The sequence below is a fragment of the Microtus pennsylvanicus genome, chromosome 9, assembly GCF_037038515.1.
Source record: "Microtus pennsylvanicus isolate mMicPen1 chromosome 9, mMicPen1.hap1, whole genome shotgun sequence".
NCBI lineage: Eukaryota > Metazoa > Chordata > Mammalia > Rodentia > Cricetidae > Microtus > Microtus pennsylvanicus.
In genome coordinates this window covers 58,487,273-58,505,469 of record NC_134587.1, presented here as the reverse complement: position 1 = coordinate 58,505,469, position 18,197 = coordinate 58,487,273, and the positions used below count along the sequence as shown (strand labels likewise).

General features: G+C 49.3%; 1 pseudogene; it reads left to right on the top strand.

Moving 5' to 3' along the window:
- Positions 1–6,709: 6,709 nt before the first annotated feature.
- On the top strand, positions 6,710–7,078 carry LOC142856847 (ribosomal protein eL22-like 1 pseudogene; annotated as a pseudogene).
- The last annotated feature ends 11,119 nt before the right edge of the window (positions 7,079–18,197 follow it).

The following is an 18,197-nucleotide window of genomic DNA, read 5'->3' as shown; positions in this document are numbered from 1 at the left end:
TTCCATACAGCGCCACGTCCCTGCACATATGGGTGGTACTAATTGGAGTGAGTGGTTTTGGTTTTCGTTTTCTGTCTTTAACGGAAGACAGAAGATGTGGAAGGAAGAAGTTGAAGGGATGGGGATCAATATGGTTCAGATTCCCTGAATCCTCAAATAATAGAATAACTTTTTATGTGGTTTCTTGATTTTAATTTTTAATAAACGAATTTTATGTTAAGAATACATAAAGCAGCAGCAGGAGAGCCTCTCCTGTTTCCTCCTTCCTCCCCTGCTAAGCAGGTCAACCTGGCCAGCGGCACATGCTGTCTGCACGCTACCTCTCAGAACCACACCCTGGGCTGTGCATCCCAATGGAAACCCACGTCCCCTACTGCCATCTGGATGGTGGCTCTGTTTTTAGGGTTCCTCCCGTGCGTTTCTCAGCAAGCGACAGCGGAAGAAAGTCCTGGCCAGGGAAGTCGTTCCAGTGTGGTGTTCCTTTCCACTCTAACTTTACCACGCCCCCATCCATTAATTGTGGGGAAGAACTCAGTGTCCCTAGCCTGACATTTGCAGAAGGGCATGCTCCAGTTTCCACCCAAACCAGACCTGAGATGCAGGCCAGGAGGCAGCCTTGGTTTGACCAGCACAGGCTCACACAGGGACAGGAAATCTTACCTGGGCTGCTGACATTCTGGACGTCTGCCTCCTTTGATGCTGGCCACTGAGACGAGAAGGTAAAGGCTAGCGCTTGTTGTTGTTGAAGGGGATCCAGGTGCTGAGAAGAACTGCATGGGCCCTCCCCTCCTAAACAGGCCATTACAGAAATACAGACCGGTGACTTATGAATGGTAGATTACCGTTTCCAGACCTGATTACCCAGGAAGCAGCCTTCCGTTTGGGCTGGAGTCATCCCAAACCAACACCCGGTGTCGGAAACGTCACACATCTTTGTTTCTAGTTCACACACCCATGGTTGAATCCTGTTCAGGTTAGGTGAGACTTATAGGTCTCCCAGCTTCAGGCACAGGAAAGGCGATGGTACGGACTCTGGGGCATGCATGGGACAGGTGTGGCTGGGTGTGGCCGCATCTGTCGGGGGAAGCACCTGACAGCTCAGTGTAGAGCAAGCATGGAACGGGTGTCCCTTGGGCATGTCACAGCCAGTATTTGCAGGCCTTAGGTTTTCATGGTGACTCTGGTTCTACAGTGCAGGCAGCAAATCTAACTCCCCCGCCCCCACCCATTTGATTTGGTTCGGGGGTGAAGCATGGTCTATCAACCGTGATGTCCATGCTGGGAGAGCAAATGGAGTGCACTCAAAGCCAGGACCGCAGGTCACACACGGGCAGAGGACATCCACAAAGGAGAGAAGTCACAGAGGAGGCCTCCGTGAGCTTTTGCTCTCTTGCAACTGATGGTCCAATTGGCCTTCCCTCTGGTCAAACCACCTTTCCATCCTGGCTTTGTTGCCCGTCTTCGCTGTGTGGTTTCCATCCAGGAGCCTTGTTCCATCCCTAAGGAAGGGAAAATCACTTGTTCATATGCGATAGGGCTGGGCTTATTTAAGAGGACGCTGGGGCTGTGTTGTGACCACCAGGGCCCCTGTCAGGTATATGATGTCCACTCCGAGACTATTAGAAAAGATACCTAGGGAGAGTTAAGTGGGGCAGTGTGCTCCATCCCTAAGAGGTGATCAAGATCTACCCTATCTGAACTGTCTCAGAGCTGCCTGCTGCAGAACACGGATAGAGAAACAAGCCCACAGCAGCCTGGTCCACAGATGGGCATCACTAATGGACTGCAATGGGGGTATTTTTTAAAAAAAATGAGAATGGGATTTGTGTATATACCTCAGTACTCAGTATTTAGGACTTAGTTCCTTCAGACACCTCTCCTGATGACTAAGTGTTTGTTCTCATGTCTGGGCACCGCCAGTCAGCACTTTGGCATGTGATAGGTTAGGACTAGAGACAGAAAGACAGGAAGCAGGTGGAGGTGAAACTTTGGTGGGGAGAGGTGGATGGGGAGCCGCTTGTTATATGTTCTTATACCTGGTGCTGCGCACAGTGCCTACTAAGAATGCATTAACTCAGATAGGCACCAAAGCGCTTGAGCTCAGTCTCCTGTTAGTAATACAGAAGAGGACAGTTTAGCTGGCTATGCTCCCCACCTTTTCATGTGTGTTAGGAGTTCCCTAGAGAGGCAGAACCACCCCTAAGTTTATATATTTTTTACATGTGCATATGCTCATACATGCACACACTCATGCTTCATGCACACAGGCACTCACACAGGCACATGCACATACACACATATCCATAACACATTCTCACACACTGTACTTATATACATAGACACATAAACACCACAGTACACACACTACACACACATACACACACACATTACACACACACACACACATACACCTATGCATGGTCACACACAATGTATGGATACATGAACATGAACTGAGAAACGAGGAGAGAAGACTCAGCATGCCCATGATCTCTCTGGCATCTCTCAGGCAATTTTCAGGAAAGAGATGATAGAGTTTGATTTTAAACCCAAGGGAAGATTCTGTCTTTACCAAATTCTCGTGTGTTCTTGGAGAGCTGTCAATTTAGGTAGACTTTTAACCAGAGACTCAGCACATCTTCCTTTTAGATGGAGAGTGGCTTGTTGTCACTGATGCCACTGAGCCCATGGCTCATGCTATAGAAATCTACAGCTTTCCTACTTCAAAGGCAGAGCTGTTCCCAGGATCTGAAGCATCTGGGTGGAAAGCAGACAGGACAAGAGGTGGACGCCAGGGCACATAGGTGCTGGCTTTAAGGTAACAGGCAACAGTCGGTGCTATGATCTGATAGACACTGTGTCAATCACTTGTGACAATCAACTCAAGTTCCACCCACCAGAGAGCCAGCTTCTCCCACTAGGTTCTGCCTCCTAAAGGTTCCCTGACTCCCCAACACAGTGTTATGAGCTGGGGACCCAGTTTTCAAACACAAGCTTGTGGAAGACATTATGGCTATCTATCAGGCCTACCCAATATTTCAAATAAACACAGAACTAAAAAGGAATTTGAATGAAAATCTTGATTTGACATATATCAGACTTGAAAATAAATATCTCAATATAATACTCAACCATGAAACCGTTTATTGCATGAATTGGTTGTCACTAGGATACCAGATGTGCAGTGGCTATCACTATCTGAGCACTGCACTATCTTAATACAAGGTCCACATATACAGAACTAGGGTGCTGTGTGGAAACATGTCTGGTCTCTTAGTGACCTTCACCAAAGGCTGAGCAGCCTTAGGCTTTCTCTGCTAGAAAGAGGAAAGAGTTGGTGTTTGAGAGAAAGAGGGAGAGAGAGAGAGAGAGAGAAGAGAGAAGACCTCCCAGATGGATAGACCTGTGGAAATGGAGGGACATCATAGAAGGATGGACGGATGAATGGGTCAGGTAGATGACTGAGAGATGACAGACAGGTAGGTAGATAGATAAGGGATGGAGCAATCAGATAGATGATGGATGGATGGGTGATAAACAGACAGGTTAGATAGATCACAGGTAGATAGGTAGACACACAGGCAGGTGAACATATTTGTCCAGGGAGTGGAGGCTGACCCATGCAGTTATGGAGGAAAGGAATCCCACCTAGGACCCTCTGCGAGCTGGGGATTCTGGGCCACCAGTGGAAGGGCTCAGGCTCACTGTGGATGGACGCGGGCTCATTCTGCAAGCCTGTGAGTTAGAGGCATGAACAGTATACAGGCATCTCAGCTGCAGGAAGAAGAAACCCTCTTTCCTGGCTTTGTGTCTTACCCTCCTGTACTGGTTGGTTTTGTGTGTCAACTGGACCCAAGCTAGAGTCATCAGAGCGGAAGGAGCCTCAGCTGAGGAGATGCAGTTGTAAGACATTTTCTCAATTAGTGACCAATGGGGGAGGGCCCAGCCCATGGTGGGCGGTGTCATCCCTTGGCTGCCAGTCCTGGGTTCTATAAGAAGGTGGGCTGATCAAGCCATAGGAAGCAAGCCAGTAAGCAGCACCTCTCCATGGCTTCTGCATCAGCTCCTGCCTCCAGGTTCCTGCCCTGTTTGAGTTCCTCCTGGCCTGACTTCCTTCAAAGCAATGTTGAAGTGTAAGTCAAAGAAACTCTTTCCTCCCCGGCTTGCTTTTTAGTCATGGTGTTTCATCTTAGCATTAGAAACCCTAACCAAGACAAATTGGTACCAACGTAGCGGGTATTGCTGTGACAGACCTGTGTTTGAAGGAATTGGGAAGGTTGGACTCCAAGAACCATTGGGTGTTAAGAGCTCTGCAGGTATCCGGAAGATAAGGAGGTTGAGAGCAGTGCAGAGGATGGAGGCCTGCCTTGCAGAGTTTCAGAGGGAAGTTTAAAGACTCTGTCGGGGCCATTTGTTAATTTGAATTAAGATCCTGAGGGTCAGGTTAGCTGGGGCTGAAGAATCAGCTGTGATTAACAAGATACTAGAACTACTGAAGCAGAATTTTGCTTTGCTGGGATAATGGATGCTGGTCAGCCGGAGCTAAGAAATTAGTGGTGATTAAGAAGAGACCAACATCACTGAGGTGAAGTCTTCTGGGATGTGTTTCCCGAGAGCACAGGGGAACTGTGTTCCTGAAGCAGCCAAGGCTGTACCTTGTGCGGGCAGCTGGACTTGGTAATGTGGAAGCATCCCCACGTGGTACTGGTTTTGAAGTCAATGAAGGGATCATGGAGAGCAGCTGGGACTTAGCACTGTGAGAGGTCAGGAGAGGCCGTTAATGAACATGCGGCCTCCGTGATAGTTGAAGGCCCAGGACTGAAGGGATCACGTAAAGAAGTTGAACCTTGGCACCATGAGGAATCTAAAGAGGTTATTGGTGAAAGTGCAGCCCAGTGGCAGCAGAGACCCAGCGTTTTGGAGAAGCCAGTACCACGGGATGGCCACCAAGAACAGCACAGTGGAGTGGCCTCATCCGGAGCCTGGAGGAAAAGCTGTGTGTGCTGTTGCAAGCAGATGAGGGAGGGTGACTTGATCGGGGGAGGAGGAGGGAAATGGGAGGCGGTGGCGGGGAGGAGGCAGAAATCCTTAATAAATGAATAAATAAAAGAAACAAAAACAACAACAAAAAAAAGCTGTGTGTGCTGCAGATGGCGGAGCTGGAGAAGGGACCCAAGTCCTTTGCAGGAGTCCAGAAGATGGTGAGTAAATCTCAGATAAACGAACATTGAGTTATTGACACTGTTGGAGTTGGTTTTGCTCGGTTCAGATTGTGACTGTGCCCTGGTTCTTCTCTCTTGAAGAGAAGAATTAATTTAACTTTGATTTTTAAAGGAGCCCACAGCTGAAAGACTTTAACTTTTAAAACAGATTAGATATTTTAAGGTGATTGCAGTTTTAATGTGCTTGAATTTGAAAAGACTGTGGGACTTTTAAAATTATTTATGACTTTAAGATGGGTGGTGACGGCTCACACCTTTAATCCCAGCACTCGAGAGGCAGAGGCAGGCGGATCTCTGTAAGCTCAAGGTCAGCCTGGTCTACAAGAGCTAGTTCCAGGACAGGCTCCAAAGCTACAGAGAAACTCTGTCTTAAAAATTCAAAAAAATTATGACTTTAATGTGAAATCTTGGGTATGAATAAGAAAGGAAGAATTGTGGCTTGGCAGTGATGTGTTTGTGTGTCCAGTTGACAACGGGTCAGTTGTACTGGCTGGTTTTGTGTGCTAACTTGCCACAAGCTAGAGCCATCAGGGAGGAAGGAGCCCCAATTGAGGCAATGCCTCCATGAAGTCCAGCCATAAGAAAATTTCTCAGTTAGTGATCAATAGCGGAGGGCCCAGCCCATTGTGGGTGGTGCCATCCCTGGGCTGCTGGACCTGGGTTCTATAAGAAAGCAGGCTGAGCAAGCCAGGGAAAAGCCAGTGTGTAGCTCCGCTCCATGGTCTCTGCATCAGCGCCTGCTTCCAGGATCCTGCCCTGTTTGAGGTCCTCTCCTGACTTCCTTCAGCCATGAGCCAGCAGTGCTGAAATGTAAACCAAATAAATCCCTTCCTCTCCAACTTGCCTTTGGTCATGGTGTGTCATCAAAGCGATAGACACCCTAACTGAGACACCTCCAGTGGTGTCCACCCGCTCTGATGAAGACTCTTCCCCTCTGCCCACTGACTCACCAACCCATCTCCTCTGGAGACTTCTCATAGGTCCACTCAGAAGGGGCGCCTTATGAGGCCTCTTCTTAATTCAGTGGCATAATCACCTGCACCCAGGGGTCAGGTTTTACAGGAATTCCCTCTCCCTGGGTGTGAACTTTACCTGTTATTCCTGTGAACATGGTCATGGGGAGGTGAGCGGGGAGTCACAGGTGCTATTTTTGTGATATGTGTTATAAACTAGGTCAGCAGTGTCATTAAATGGTCATTACAGAGGGGTGAGCTTTGGAAGCCCCCAAACCTTCCCCGAGGACTGGTGTCACTAAATCTATTTCGACCCAACTCCTCCTAGAAGGTAGCATGCGTTCGTTGCCTTTCGCATTGGGAAGCGTTATCATGCTGCCTGAGAACTGACCACACGCACTAAACTGAGGTCGTGACCCTTGGAGCTGGGGAGTCAGCTGTCAGTAAAGCTAAGCAAGAATAAGGAGCAGGCTTCATGCTCCAAAACGCACATTAGAAACTCAGATGTGTCCCTTCCCACGCCCGTGGGACAATATGGCACCGCAGAAAGACAAGAAGCCTAAGAAGTCAACCTGGAGGCTCCATTTGGACCTCACTCATCCGGTAGAAGATGGAATTTTTGATTCTGGGAACTTTGAACAGTTTCTCCAGGAGAAGGTTAAAGTCAATGGGAAAACTGGAAATCTTGGAAATAATGTTCACATTGAATGCTTGAAGAATAAAATCACAGTTGTTTCTGAGAAACAGTTCTCTCAAAGGTATTTGAAATATCTTACCAAGAAATACATTAAGAAGAATAATCTCCGTGATTGGCTTCGTGTGGTTGCATCTGACAAGGAGACCTATGAATTCTACTATTTTCAGATTAGTCAGGATGACGATGGCTCAGAGTCTGAAGACTAGTTGGCCTTTGTATGCTTTAAAGAAAGACTAAAATTGGACTTTTTGGCAAATAAAACCATTGTACTCTTAAAAACAAAAACAAAAAAACAAAAGTCAGATTTGTTGGCACAGGCTTAAAATTCCAGTGCTGAGGAAGCAGAGACTAGCAGGTCCCGTAAGCTCACTGACCAGCCAATCTCATGAGTCAGGTTCTCCATGAGAGGCTGTCTCAAAAAACAAGGTAAATAGCTCCTGAAGGATGGTATTTGAAGCTGACCTCTGACCTACACACACCTGTGCACACCTGTACATACACCTGCATACGTGTGTACCAACATGCGCATACAAATGTACACACACCAGTACATTCGTCCGCCAAAGCATGTACCATACCTGTACACAAAGATCCAAACAATAAATTCCTTTCTAAAGTCAAATGCATCCCAAACATGGATGGCTTCATTCATTCTGGATTTTAAAATAGATTACTGTGTCCTCTGTAGTACTGCCCAGGGTTAAAGATTGGAATTCTGGACTAGACACATGCTGCCTTCTCGGCTCAGAGAGTCTCCAAAAGATTTTGATGCAGACTTTTCCTGGCATTAGCCTTTGGATCCTTCTGCTTCAGACTACAGGGTACTGTCACTGCAGGTGTGTGCCCGTGCAGTGCCTCAGACTCCAGGTGCAGGGACCACAGGTGTGTACCACTGCAGTGCCTCAGACTCCAGGTGCAGGGACCACAGGTGTGTACCACTGCAGTGCCTCAGACTCCAGATGCAGGGACCACAGGTGTGTACCACTGCAGTGCCTCAGACTCCAGATGCAGGGACCACAGGTGTGTGCCCGTGCAGTGCCTCAGACTCCAGGTGCAGGGACCACAGGTGTGTGCCCGTGCAGTGCCTCAGACTCCAGATGCAGGGACCACAGGTGTGTACCACTGCAGTGCCTCAGACTCCAGGTGCAGGGACCACAGGTGTGTACCACTGCAGTGCCTCAGACTCCAGATGCAGGGACCACAGGTGTGTGCCCGTGCAGTGCCTCAGGCTCCAGGTGCAGGGACCACAGGTGTGTACCACTGCAGTGCCTCAGACTCCAGGTGCAGGGACCACAGGTGTGTACCACTGCAGTGCCTCAGACTCCAGGTGCAGGGACCACAGGTGTGTGCCAGTGCAGTGCCTCAGACTCCAGGTGCAGGGACCACAGGTGTGTACCACTGCAGTGCCTTAGACTCCAGGTGCAGGGACCACAGGTGTGTGCCCGTGCAGTGCCTCAGACTCCAGGTGCAGGGACCACAGGTGTGTGCCAGTGCAGTGCCTCAGACTCCAGGTGCAGGGACCACAGGTGTGTGCCCGTGCAGTGCCTCAGACTCCAGGTGCAGGGACCACAGGTGTGTGCCAGTGCAGTGCCTCAGACTCCAGGTGCAGGGACCACAGGTGTGTACCACTGCAGTGCCTCAGACTCCAGATGCAGGGACCATAGGTGTGTACCACTGCAGTGCCTCAGACTCCAGATGCAGGGACCACAGGTGTGTGCCAGTGCAGTGCCTCAGACTCCAGGTGCAGGGACCACAGGTGTGTGCCCGTGCAGTGCCTCAGGCTCCAGGTGCAGGGACCACAGGTGTGTACCACTGCAGTGCCTCAGACTCCAGATGCAGGGACCATAGGTGTGTACCACTGCAGTGCCTCAGACTCCAGATGCAGGGACCACAGGTGTGTGCCAGTGCAGTGCCTCAGACTCCAGGTGCAGGGACCACAGGTGTGTGCCCGTGCAGTGCCTCAGGCTCCAGGTGCAGGGACCACAGGTGTGTACCACTGCAGTGCCTTGCACTCAGCTTGAATAGACAGTAAAGGTTTAAATGATGATTCCTAAGACCCTCTGGTGCAAGGAAAGGATAATGACAGAGAAGTCTTGTTCTATTGGGAGGTTGTGTTACCATTGCAGTGATCCCACCAATTCTCATATTTGTGTGGAATAAGGGTGCCCAGTCCCATGATCTGTGCGTCTGTAGCTGTGAAGGACCAGCATGGAGTCCTTTGGCATACACCCTGGGTTCCTTCAGGTTTTGAGGAGACCAGTTATACCTGGCTACACGGGAACTCCTCTAACATACCTCTGTCACAGGGCAGTCTAGGAACATGCAAGACAGTCCTGAATGCTGCCAGCTTTTTACAAACCAAATGAAGAAATAGGTTCACTTTCTCCTAGGCTTCTGAAACATGTCCCACCATCCTCTGAGTGTCATACAAGATCACACCTGCTGTCCTGTGGTAAGAATGGGCCAGTCTACCTTCAGTACAAATAAACACAATGGCCGCGGGGAGCTTGGATTTCCTCTTCCTCCTCCATGGTTCCTGTTGGCAGCCTCTCATGGGAATCTGGCTGCCTGTGAGTGGACCTTTGTGCTTCTCGCCAACAAGGACGAACAGAAGAGAGGTGGTTAAGATCGGCAGTCGGGTTCTCACTGGTGAATGGGGGTAGATCTCTAGTAGATGGCCGTCCACGGCCGCTGCCTTTTTATTTGTGAACTCCATAATCTCTCCAAGTAATCTTTGCCATCCCCAGGTGTAAACAAACCTGCTAATCGCCCCGTGACTGTGATGGGGAATGGTGACCCAGGGGGACAAAGAGCCTTGATTTTCAAACTAGGCTGCTTCGTGATTTTTTTCATCTTTTTCTTTTTCAGACTTTTACATTCAGGACACACAATCTCATTATAAACACAGAACCATTCAAAACATCAGGTGTAAAACCCTGGAGTCTTTGATTGCACAGCGAACTCGAGAGCCTAGAAAGTTTAGGGGTGTGCCCGAGGTCCCCAGGCTCACGGGGCAGAGCCTGGGCAGTGACACGGGCTCCTGTCCTTAAGCTCCTGCTGCCTCTGCTCACCCGGTACAGGCTTATCTAGAATTCTAGGTTGAATGGAAACTTCTAAGTCACCCTGTGCTCACACACATGGGCTGTGTCACATCAGTGACGTGCCTCCCTCGGAAAACAAAACACTGTCCCTCACACTTGTCCCCTTGTGCGTAGACAGAGGCAAAGGCTTGTTTGCTAAGCCTTCTGTCTTCTCCATTTCTGTGTCCCATTGAGATCATGGAAACGCAGAGTAAATAACCACGGAGGAAAAAATGCCCCCGAGAGTATTTATTTAAGAGTATTGTTCCAGGATACGCATGAAGATAAAGACTGTGTAGTGAATGGCGAGGACAAGCACCCAAGCGTTCTATGCTGTACCAGCAGTTAACCCTGGCCAGGAAGAGGCCATGTGCTACCTTAGAACCTACCCTTATAAAAGAGTCACCTTGCCAAGCTGCCAACTGCTTCTCTTTACCCTAGAGGATCAAGAGAAAGAACAAAGGGGAGGCAGACAGGTGGGAGCTGATCCAGGCATAGCCACAGAGTATACAGACAGGTGGGGGTTTTCCCGCAGCAAAGGGGCATGAAAAGGTGTCACAGAAGAACATTTATACTAGGCCATGCCTAGAGGTCCCAGAGAGCCAAGGTAGGGCTGTGGGCCTGTGAGACACTTGTACCTAAGAGCCATCTCTAGCAGAGTGTGGGGGCAGGGGGATTCCAGCCTTGTAGAAGTCTCATGGCATGGTGGAGCTTGGCACGCTGCCTCTGCAGGGCTATGAGGAGAACAGACATGCTCCAGGTTCAGGTATACCTATGATGCAGGGAAACGTCTGTAGTTCGGAGTCCAGCACATTTAGTTCTTGGTGCCCCGTCCTCGTAGAGGCAGCAAACAACCAGACAGCAATTTGGAAGTCTGTCAAATGAAATACAAAGCAGAAACCTGCTCACGTCCCTGCATGCTTGATGATCATTGACTTTTAAAATGGGTTTTGAAATAAAAAGCCTTCTGGAAGAAATACAGATTTGAAAGGATTACTAGAAAGCATGGCTCGAGTACCCCACTCCTCTGCATTAATTCCATTTACGCATGAGCTCTGGCATCCTCCTAATTCCCTATATTGTCTATCTACAGTGCAAATTGTTGGACCGCAAAAATGTCATAGAGGCCACAGGACGGGACTAGGAACAGATTTTTCATAAATAGACCTGTTTGTTCACCACTAGCCCATGAGGCCGCTGTGTAAGGGGCTTATGAAAAATACAATTAGACAAGACAGGGTCCTGCCAGCTTCCTGCTTTGCATAACATATGCAACCTAATTGATACAGGATACTTTCTATCGCTCTTTCTGGCTTCGCCTCTTTTCCAGATGTAGTGGATTAGACGCCCCGTTTCATTAATGCACAGCTGGGCTAGGCTGGCTGGCCAGCAGGCTCCTGGGATCTACCTGTGTCCAAGGCTCCCTACCCATACAGTCGTGGGATCTACCTGTGTCCATGGCTCCCTACCCATACAGCCATGGGTGGAATCGACCTGTGTCCACGGCTCCTACCCATACAGCCGTGGGATCTACCTGTATCCATGGCTCCCTACCCATACAGCCATGGGTGGAATCAACCTGTGTCCGTGGCTCCTACCCATACAGCTGTGGGATCTACCTGTGTCCACGGCTCCTACCCGTACAGCCGTGGGATCCACCTGTGTCCATGGCTCCCTACCCATACAGCCGTGGGATCCACCTGTATCTGTGAATCCCTACCCATACAGCCATGCCCAGGTTTTACGTAAGTGCCAGGACTTGAACCAGACCTGCACGCTTGCCAAGCTCTTACCGCCAAGCCACCTCTCAAGTTCCTATATATGGAATGTCTAAGTAGTGGCCTGGCATGTTGATGTGGTCTGTAATTCTCGTGCTCAACAGGTTGAGGCAGGAGAATCTGGAGTTTGGGGCCATCTCACTTTATATAGTGAAACACCGTCTCAAGAAAACAAGGGCTGGGCCTGTGACTCAGTGGCAGAACCATTCGCTTTGAAGTGTGTCTCCAAGCTGACACATTCCAGAGGCTGCCTCTGCCTCTCCCCTCCCTCCTCCTCTCTGCTTCCATCTTATTCCCTTAGGCTCCTCTGTGTGTGCATGTTTATCTTAGGATAAGCTTATTTTTTTTTCCTCACTGAAGATCTTTGGTAGAAAATTATATATAGTATTCTATATAATTACATCTAATACATAATTATATGTAATTCTGTTAGTGTCTGTTACCTAAGAAGTGGAGCCTTGCCTGTCAGCCCTTAGTAAGTCAAATTATGGAATGGTTAAAATGGTTTCTGATTGGGACGAACTTGTCTCAATCTTGGCTCTTTTGTTTACTTTTCTTTAATTTCCTTATGTAGTGAACACGGGAAGGAATAAGAAAATTGGAACAGAAAAAAAAAGAGGGAGAGAGAAAGCTGAGAAAACCCAAGCTGGGACCCGAACACAATGAAAGGGAGAAGATGAGTGGAGGGAGGAGAAGGGGACAGAGAAGAGAGCAGGGGACAAGGAAGGACCTGGAGGGGGCCCAGAGGTGAACAGGAGCAGTGTACGGCATATACTCACATTTGGCAAGCTCTTCTCTGTTGGATCCCCCAGCTACCCCAAGGGCAGGTGCACAGTGACTTCTTTTTGGCACCCGTGAGTCTTCAGAGGAGCTGGGGACACTGCTCTTTAGGGTCTTGTTAGATGCTAGTGGCAAGGGATCGGAAGCCTAGTTCTAGTTCCTTCCTCTTGGGAGTCTGACCAGTGCTCCCTGTCAGAAGCACTGAGGTGCCTTCCAGCTGGAGGAGGGAAGGAGAGGGTAATACAGGGAGGGGTGGGGAGGGAAGGATGGGGAGAGGAAGGAGGGGAGGGGCGGGAGGGGAGAGGAAGATGGAGAGAGGAGGGTGGGGAGGTGAAGGAGGAGAGAGTAAAATGGGAAGAGGAAGGTGGGGGGGGGTGAAGGAGGGGAGGGAAAGATGGAGAGAGGAGGGAGGGGAGGGAGGAGGGGAGCATAAGATGACAGGGAAGGCTGCTGCCTTTACTATGCCCCTTCACCCAGCCATTGGTTGTTGCATCAGGGCAGCCAGAGCTCAAAGCCTTAGTCACGAACTTTTTGTTTTTCACTTTTCTTTGTTGCCTAACACGGGCCAAAGCTCAGGTTCCAACTCCAGGGCTCCAGGGTAGATCACAAGGTCACAGGGTAGGGCTGCAGTTCCTCCTCACTGAGTCAGCTCACCCAAGGCCACAGGAGCCGGGACACCAGCAGAAAGGCGGAAAGGTGTGCTGCAGGTACCTGCGCCACCTGCCAGCAGTTGGGTTCTTTCCTCCTTTCTTGCTTAAATCGCCTTAGGCTTTGCTCCCTTGGTGCTGAGCAGAGAGGGGCAATGAAGGAAGAAAGCCCTGTCTGTCCTATGCCCCCTGTCTATGTACAGTTAGAAGTGCAGGAAGCTGCCCTCTTAATCTCTGAGGAGGGAGCCATAGAGGCCAGGAGGCAGAGGCCAGCAAGCACAAGTGTGTGGGCTGGGTGCCAAGTTGGGAGCTGAGGCTAGAAGGGTCCTGGCTAGCATCCTGATCTGTAGACACAGTCACAGGCCCCATCACCCATGAGGCAAGAGCAGCCATTTCCCCAGAACAGGGTCTGCAGCGACAATATTTCCCTCCCAGTCCTACAATGTTCCTGGTCACTTCTTGGCGTGGGTCAGCACTCCTGGGGAAAATGGTCACAGAGGGTAGTGTAGGTACCCACTTCTCACAACTGTGTGGGTCCAGAGCCAACAGGAATGTCATCTGAGGGTCCCCAAACAGAACTGGATGTAGCCAGCCTGCTGGGTATGTGCCTCTAAGAAATCTGTTCTCCTGAATAAGCCAGTTATTGGGAAGAATGAAATCTGAAGGAAACCATAAACGTGTGGAGGCGGAAGGCTCCTGGTCATAGTTCCTCACAGTCCCCAGAGACACAGACGTTAACTCGCTACTGGCAGCAAGGGGCCCAGCTAGCTCGCTGACCACTGCAGTCTTCCATGCTCTGGGCTTTCTAGTAATTCAAAGTCTGAGATCGCAAAAGCGATTCAAAGCCTTGAAGCCTCTGTCTACGGTGCGGAGCTTCAGCATGGAGCAGCTTCCACCCATTCTCAAATACAAAAAGGGCAGAGAAAATGCACCCTTAACCTAGCAGACCCCCGAAATGAATTCTCAGATTTTTGGAGTGAGAATTATGATAAACAATGCTGTGGTGATCTTGTGATGTCTACATCTTTATGAGTTTGCAAAAATGCCATATCTGGGAGGAACTTCCCCAGCAGCCTTGCTTACTTTCTGGAAGATGGAACTCAATCTAGCGAGAAAGTGGACCATACGAGAAGAAAAAAAATGTCAGTATTTCGAGGCATTAGGGTGACATCACCCATACCTCTTCTGGAACCTCTTTGAGCATCTGATTGGGGTTTAAAGGCCAACTTAGACAGTAAATGTATCTGTTTTAAGTCAACCCATGTTGCTTTGCATTTCTCTTGCACATTAAGAAGAGGCCATGGGTCCTGAGGGATGTGGAGTCTGCAGACACAGAAACCATGTTTGGGAGACCGTTTGTAAGGTTGATGGTGGTGCCTAAGGACCAAGAAGACCTCTTCAAGTTAAAAACTATCCGTGTTTAGAAAAGTCATTCTGGAAACAAAACCAGTGAGTTTTCAAGAGTTTCTAAAAGTGTCAAGGAATGAATGTTTCTTACTGTTGGACAGCACAGACGTTCATGGTGCCGTTCATTGACTGGGGCATACCTGGAGGAACTAACTCATCCTGTTTTATTTTCCCCTTGTCTCTGGAAGAGGAAGATAGCAAGATTCGCCAGGGTAGAAATCTCTAATACAACGAGTCATACTCTTTGTCTACCCCCAAACATGCCTAGAAGTCAGAGGTAGAGCGTAGAGGGGAAAGTGCCCACTATACAAGCAGGAGAACTTGGGTTGGAGTCCCCAGCACTCATGTGAGAAGCTGGACTTGGCAGCAGGTGCTCTGTCCCTGCACTGGAGGCATAGAAGCAAATCTCTTTGGCTGGCTGACCAATGGGCAAGTTCTAGGTTTAGTGAGAAACCTTGCCTAGAACACAACATGGAGAGTGACTGACAGTGGCTCCTGGTGCTGGCCCCTTGCACGAGCGTTCACATGCACTCACCCTTACTTATTGCTTTGCCGTTGGATATCTGGTATCTCTGTTAACTTTGGTTCCTGAACAAATCCTTTTACTTGTTTCTCATTTCTTTATAGTCTCCAGTTGAGCACGGACATGTTATCATGCTATACACGATTGAATAACTCCAAGGTTCTGCAGAGGTGAATGAGATCCAGGTCCTAGTGACTTATGACAACTCTCTGGGTTGGACATTGCTGCAACTCCAGGGCACACAGCCTGTGGACATGTGTGTTCAGTGTGGCAGGGAAAAGAGACTTCATTTATAGGGCAACGGTCTGTCCTGTTCCAGGCTGCCAAGAATCCAGCTCCTTTCCCAGAAATAATACTGTTCCTAAGAGGGAAGATAAGCCTCCCCTCCCAGCAGAGTTAAGGAGAGATAACTGTGAGCATGTATACCCAAAGGTCACTCTGCCTGTAAGTACATGTATCAGGAACCCCTCATGGGAAATAGAAAGATTCAGTGGACACCTGGTCAGTGCCTGGGCACAGCAGCCCCAGACCTGGGCACCTGCAAGGGTGGGCTGCAGATTAGCAAGTATGGGAAGGCCACCAACTTGCATCCTATAGTCATCATGGGCTGAGACTTCAGGGTGGTGAATCCAATAAGATCTGTTTTATTTACAACCAGGGTAGATGAGATCATGTAGGCACATACACAGCAGCACGATCTCCTCCATGCAGGAGCATACACGGCAGCACAATCTCCTCCATGCAGGAGCATACGCAGTAGCAGGATCTCCTCCATGCAGGAGCATACACGGCAGCACAATCTCCTCCATGCAGGAGCATACGCAGTAGCAGGATCTCCTCCATGCAGGAGCATACACGGCAGCACAATCTCCTCCATGCAGGAGCATACGCAGCAGCAGGATCTCCTGAAAGCAGGAGCATACACGGCAGCACAATCTCCTCCATGCAGGAGCATACGCAGCAGCAGGATCTCCTCCATGCAGGAGCATACACGGCAGCACAATCTCCTCCATGCAGGAGCATACACGGCAGCACGATCTTCTGCATGCAGGAACATACACGACAGCACGATCTTCTGCATGCAGGAGCATACACAACAGCACAATCTCCTCCATGCAGGAGCATACACAGCAGCACGATCTCCTCCATGCAGGGCCATACAGCAACAGGATCTCCTCCATGCAGGGCCATACAGCAACAGGATCTCCTCCATGCAGGGCCATACAGCAACAGGATCTCCTCCATGCAGGGCCATACAGCAACAGGATCTCCTCCATGCAGGAGCATATACAACAGCACGATCTTCTGCATGCAGGAACATACACAACAGCACAATCTCCTCCATGCAGGAGCACACACGGCAGCACAATCTCCTCCATGCAGGAGCACACACAACAGCACAATCTCCTCCATGCAGGAGCATACACAACAGCACAATCTCCTCCATGCAGGAGCACACACGGCAGCACAATCTCCTCCATGCAGGAGCACACACAGCAGCACAATCTCCTCCATGCAGGAGCACACACAGCAGCACAATCTCCTCCATGCAGGAGCATACACGGCAGCACAATCTCCTCCATGCAGGAGCACACACAGCAGCACAATCTCCTCCATGCAGGAGCACACACAGCAGCACAATCTCCTCCATGCAGGAGCACACACAGCAGCACAATCTCCTCCATGCAGGAGCACACACGGCAGCACAATCTCCTCCATGCAGGAGCACACACGGCAGCACAATCTCCTCCATGCAGGAGCATACACGGCAGCACAATCTCCTCCATGCAGGAGCATACACGGCAGCACAATCTCCTCCATGCAGGAGCACACACAGCAGCACAATCTCCTCCATGCAGGAGCACACACAGCAGCACAATCTCCTCTGCCCAAGGTTCTGGAGCTTAGACTGGGAGCAAATACTCTGTTTTAAGTCTAAACAGGACTAAGCACCTTGGTTTCTGCTGTGGAGGAAGAGGAGTCTCCCACGGGTCTAAGGGAAAAGCTGAGTATATTCTTGAGGTAAATAAATACAGGAAAAGATTCTCTCAGCCAGAATGTCCAAAGGACTGTAGAGCAGGTGGCAAGAAGGGATGGTGTGGAATGGGCTGTGTGCCAAAGGATGAGAATCACAGGGGAGCTTGGCAGGGAGACATCAAGGACCCAAAAATAAGTTTCTGCTGTGTATGGTGGCTTCTACTGTGTGTGTGTGTGTGTGTCTGTGTGTCTGTATGTATCTATGTTATTTGTCTCTCTGTGAATGTGTATGTATCTGTGTGTGTATCTCTGTGAATGTGTGTGTGTATCAGTATGGTTATCTGTGTGAATTTGTGTATGTGTGTGTGAATGTGGGTGTCTATGTCTCTGTGTGTGAATCTTGTGTATCTCTGTGTGTATGTGTGTATATCTGTGTGTGAATGTGTGTGTTTCTATGTGTGTGAATATGTATGTCTGTGTATCTGTGTGTGTTTATATATCTTTGTGTGTCTGTGTGTGAATATGTATGTATCTGTGTGTTTCTCTGTGTGTGGATGTGTGTGTATCTTTATGTGATGCTCCCACAGGCATGGGCTGTGACCTTCCCGATAGTCCCCATGGCTTGAGGAGACAATGGGAAGCCCCAACAGGCTAGTCAGAAAATCCTTGCTGGCTAAAAAAGGGCATCATGATGATGAGGGCTGACTCAGAGCAGAGAGCAATGGCCTAAAAGTATACTGTACTCAGAACTTTATAAACGGAGAGCCGGCAGTGACGCAGGGGAGCTGGAGGAAGCAGATGTCCAGAGATTGTAATACTTGTCTCTCCGCAGTGCAGAAGCAAAGCAGAGAGAGATGCAGGGGAGCTGAAGGAATCAGATGTCCAGAGATTGTAATACTTGTCTCTCCGCAATGCAGAAGCAAAGCAGAGAGAAGATCCCAGTATCAGCACTCAACCTGACCTAACATTGCAGCGTTTCAAATGCACACGAAATATTTACTAAGATATGGTTTATTTTTTTTTTTTGGACCTTAGATAAAGGAAGTGTAAATACATGTGCACACAAAGGCACACAAAGGCACACAAAGGCACACAAAGGCACACACACACACACACACACACACACACACACA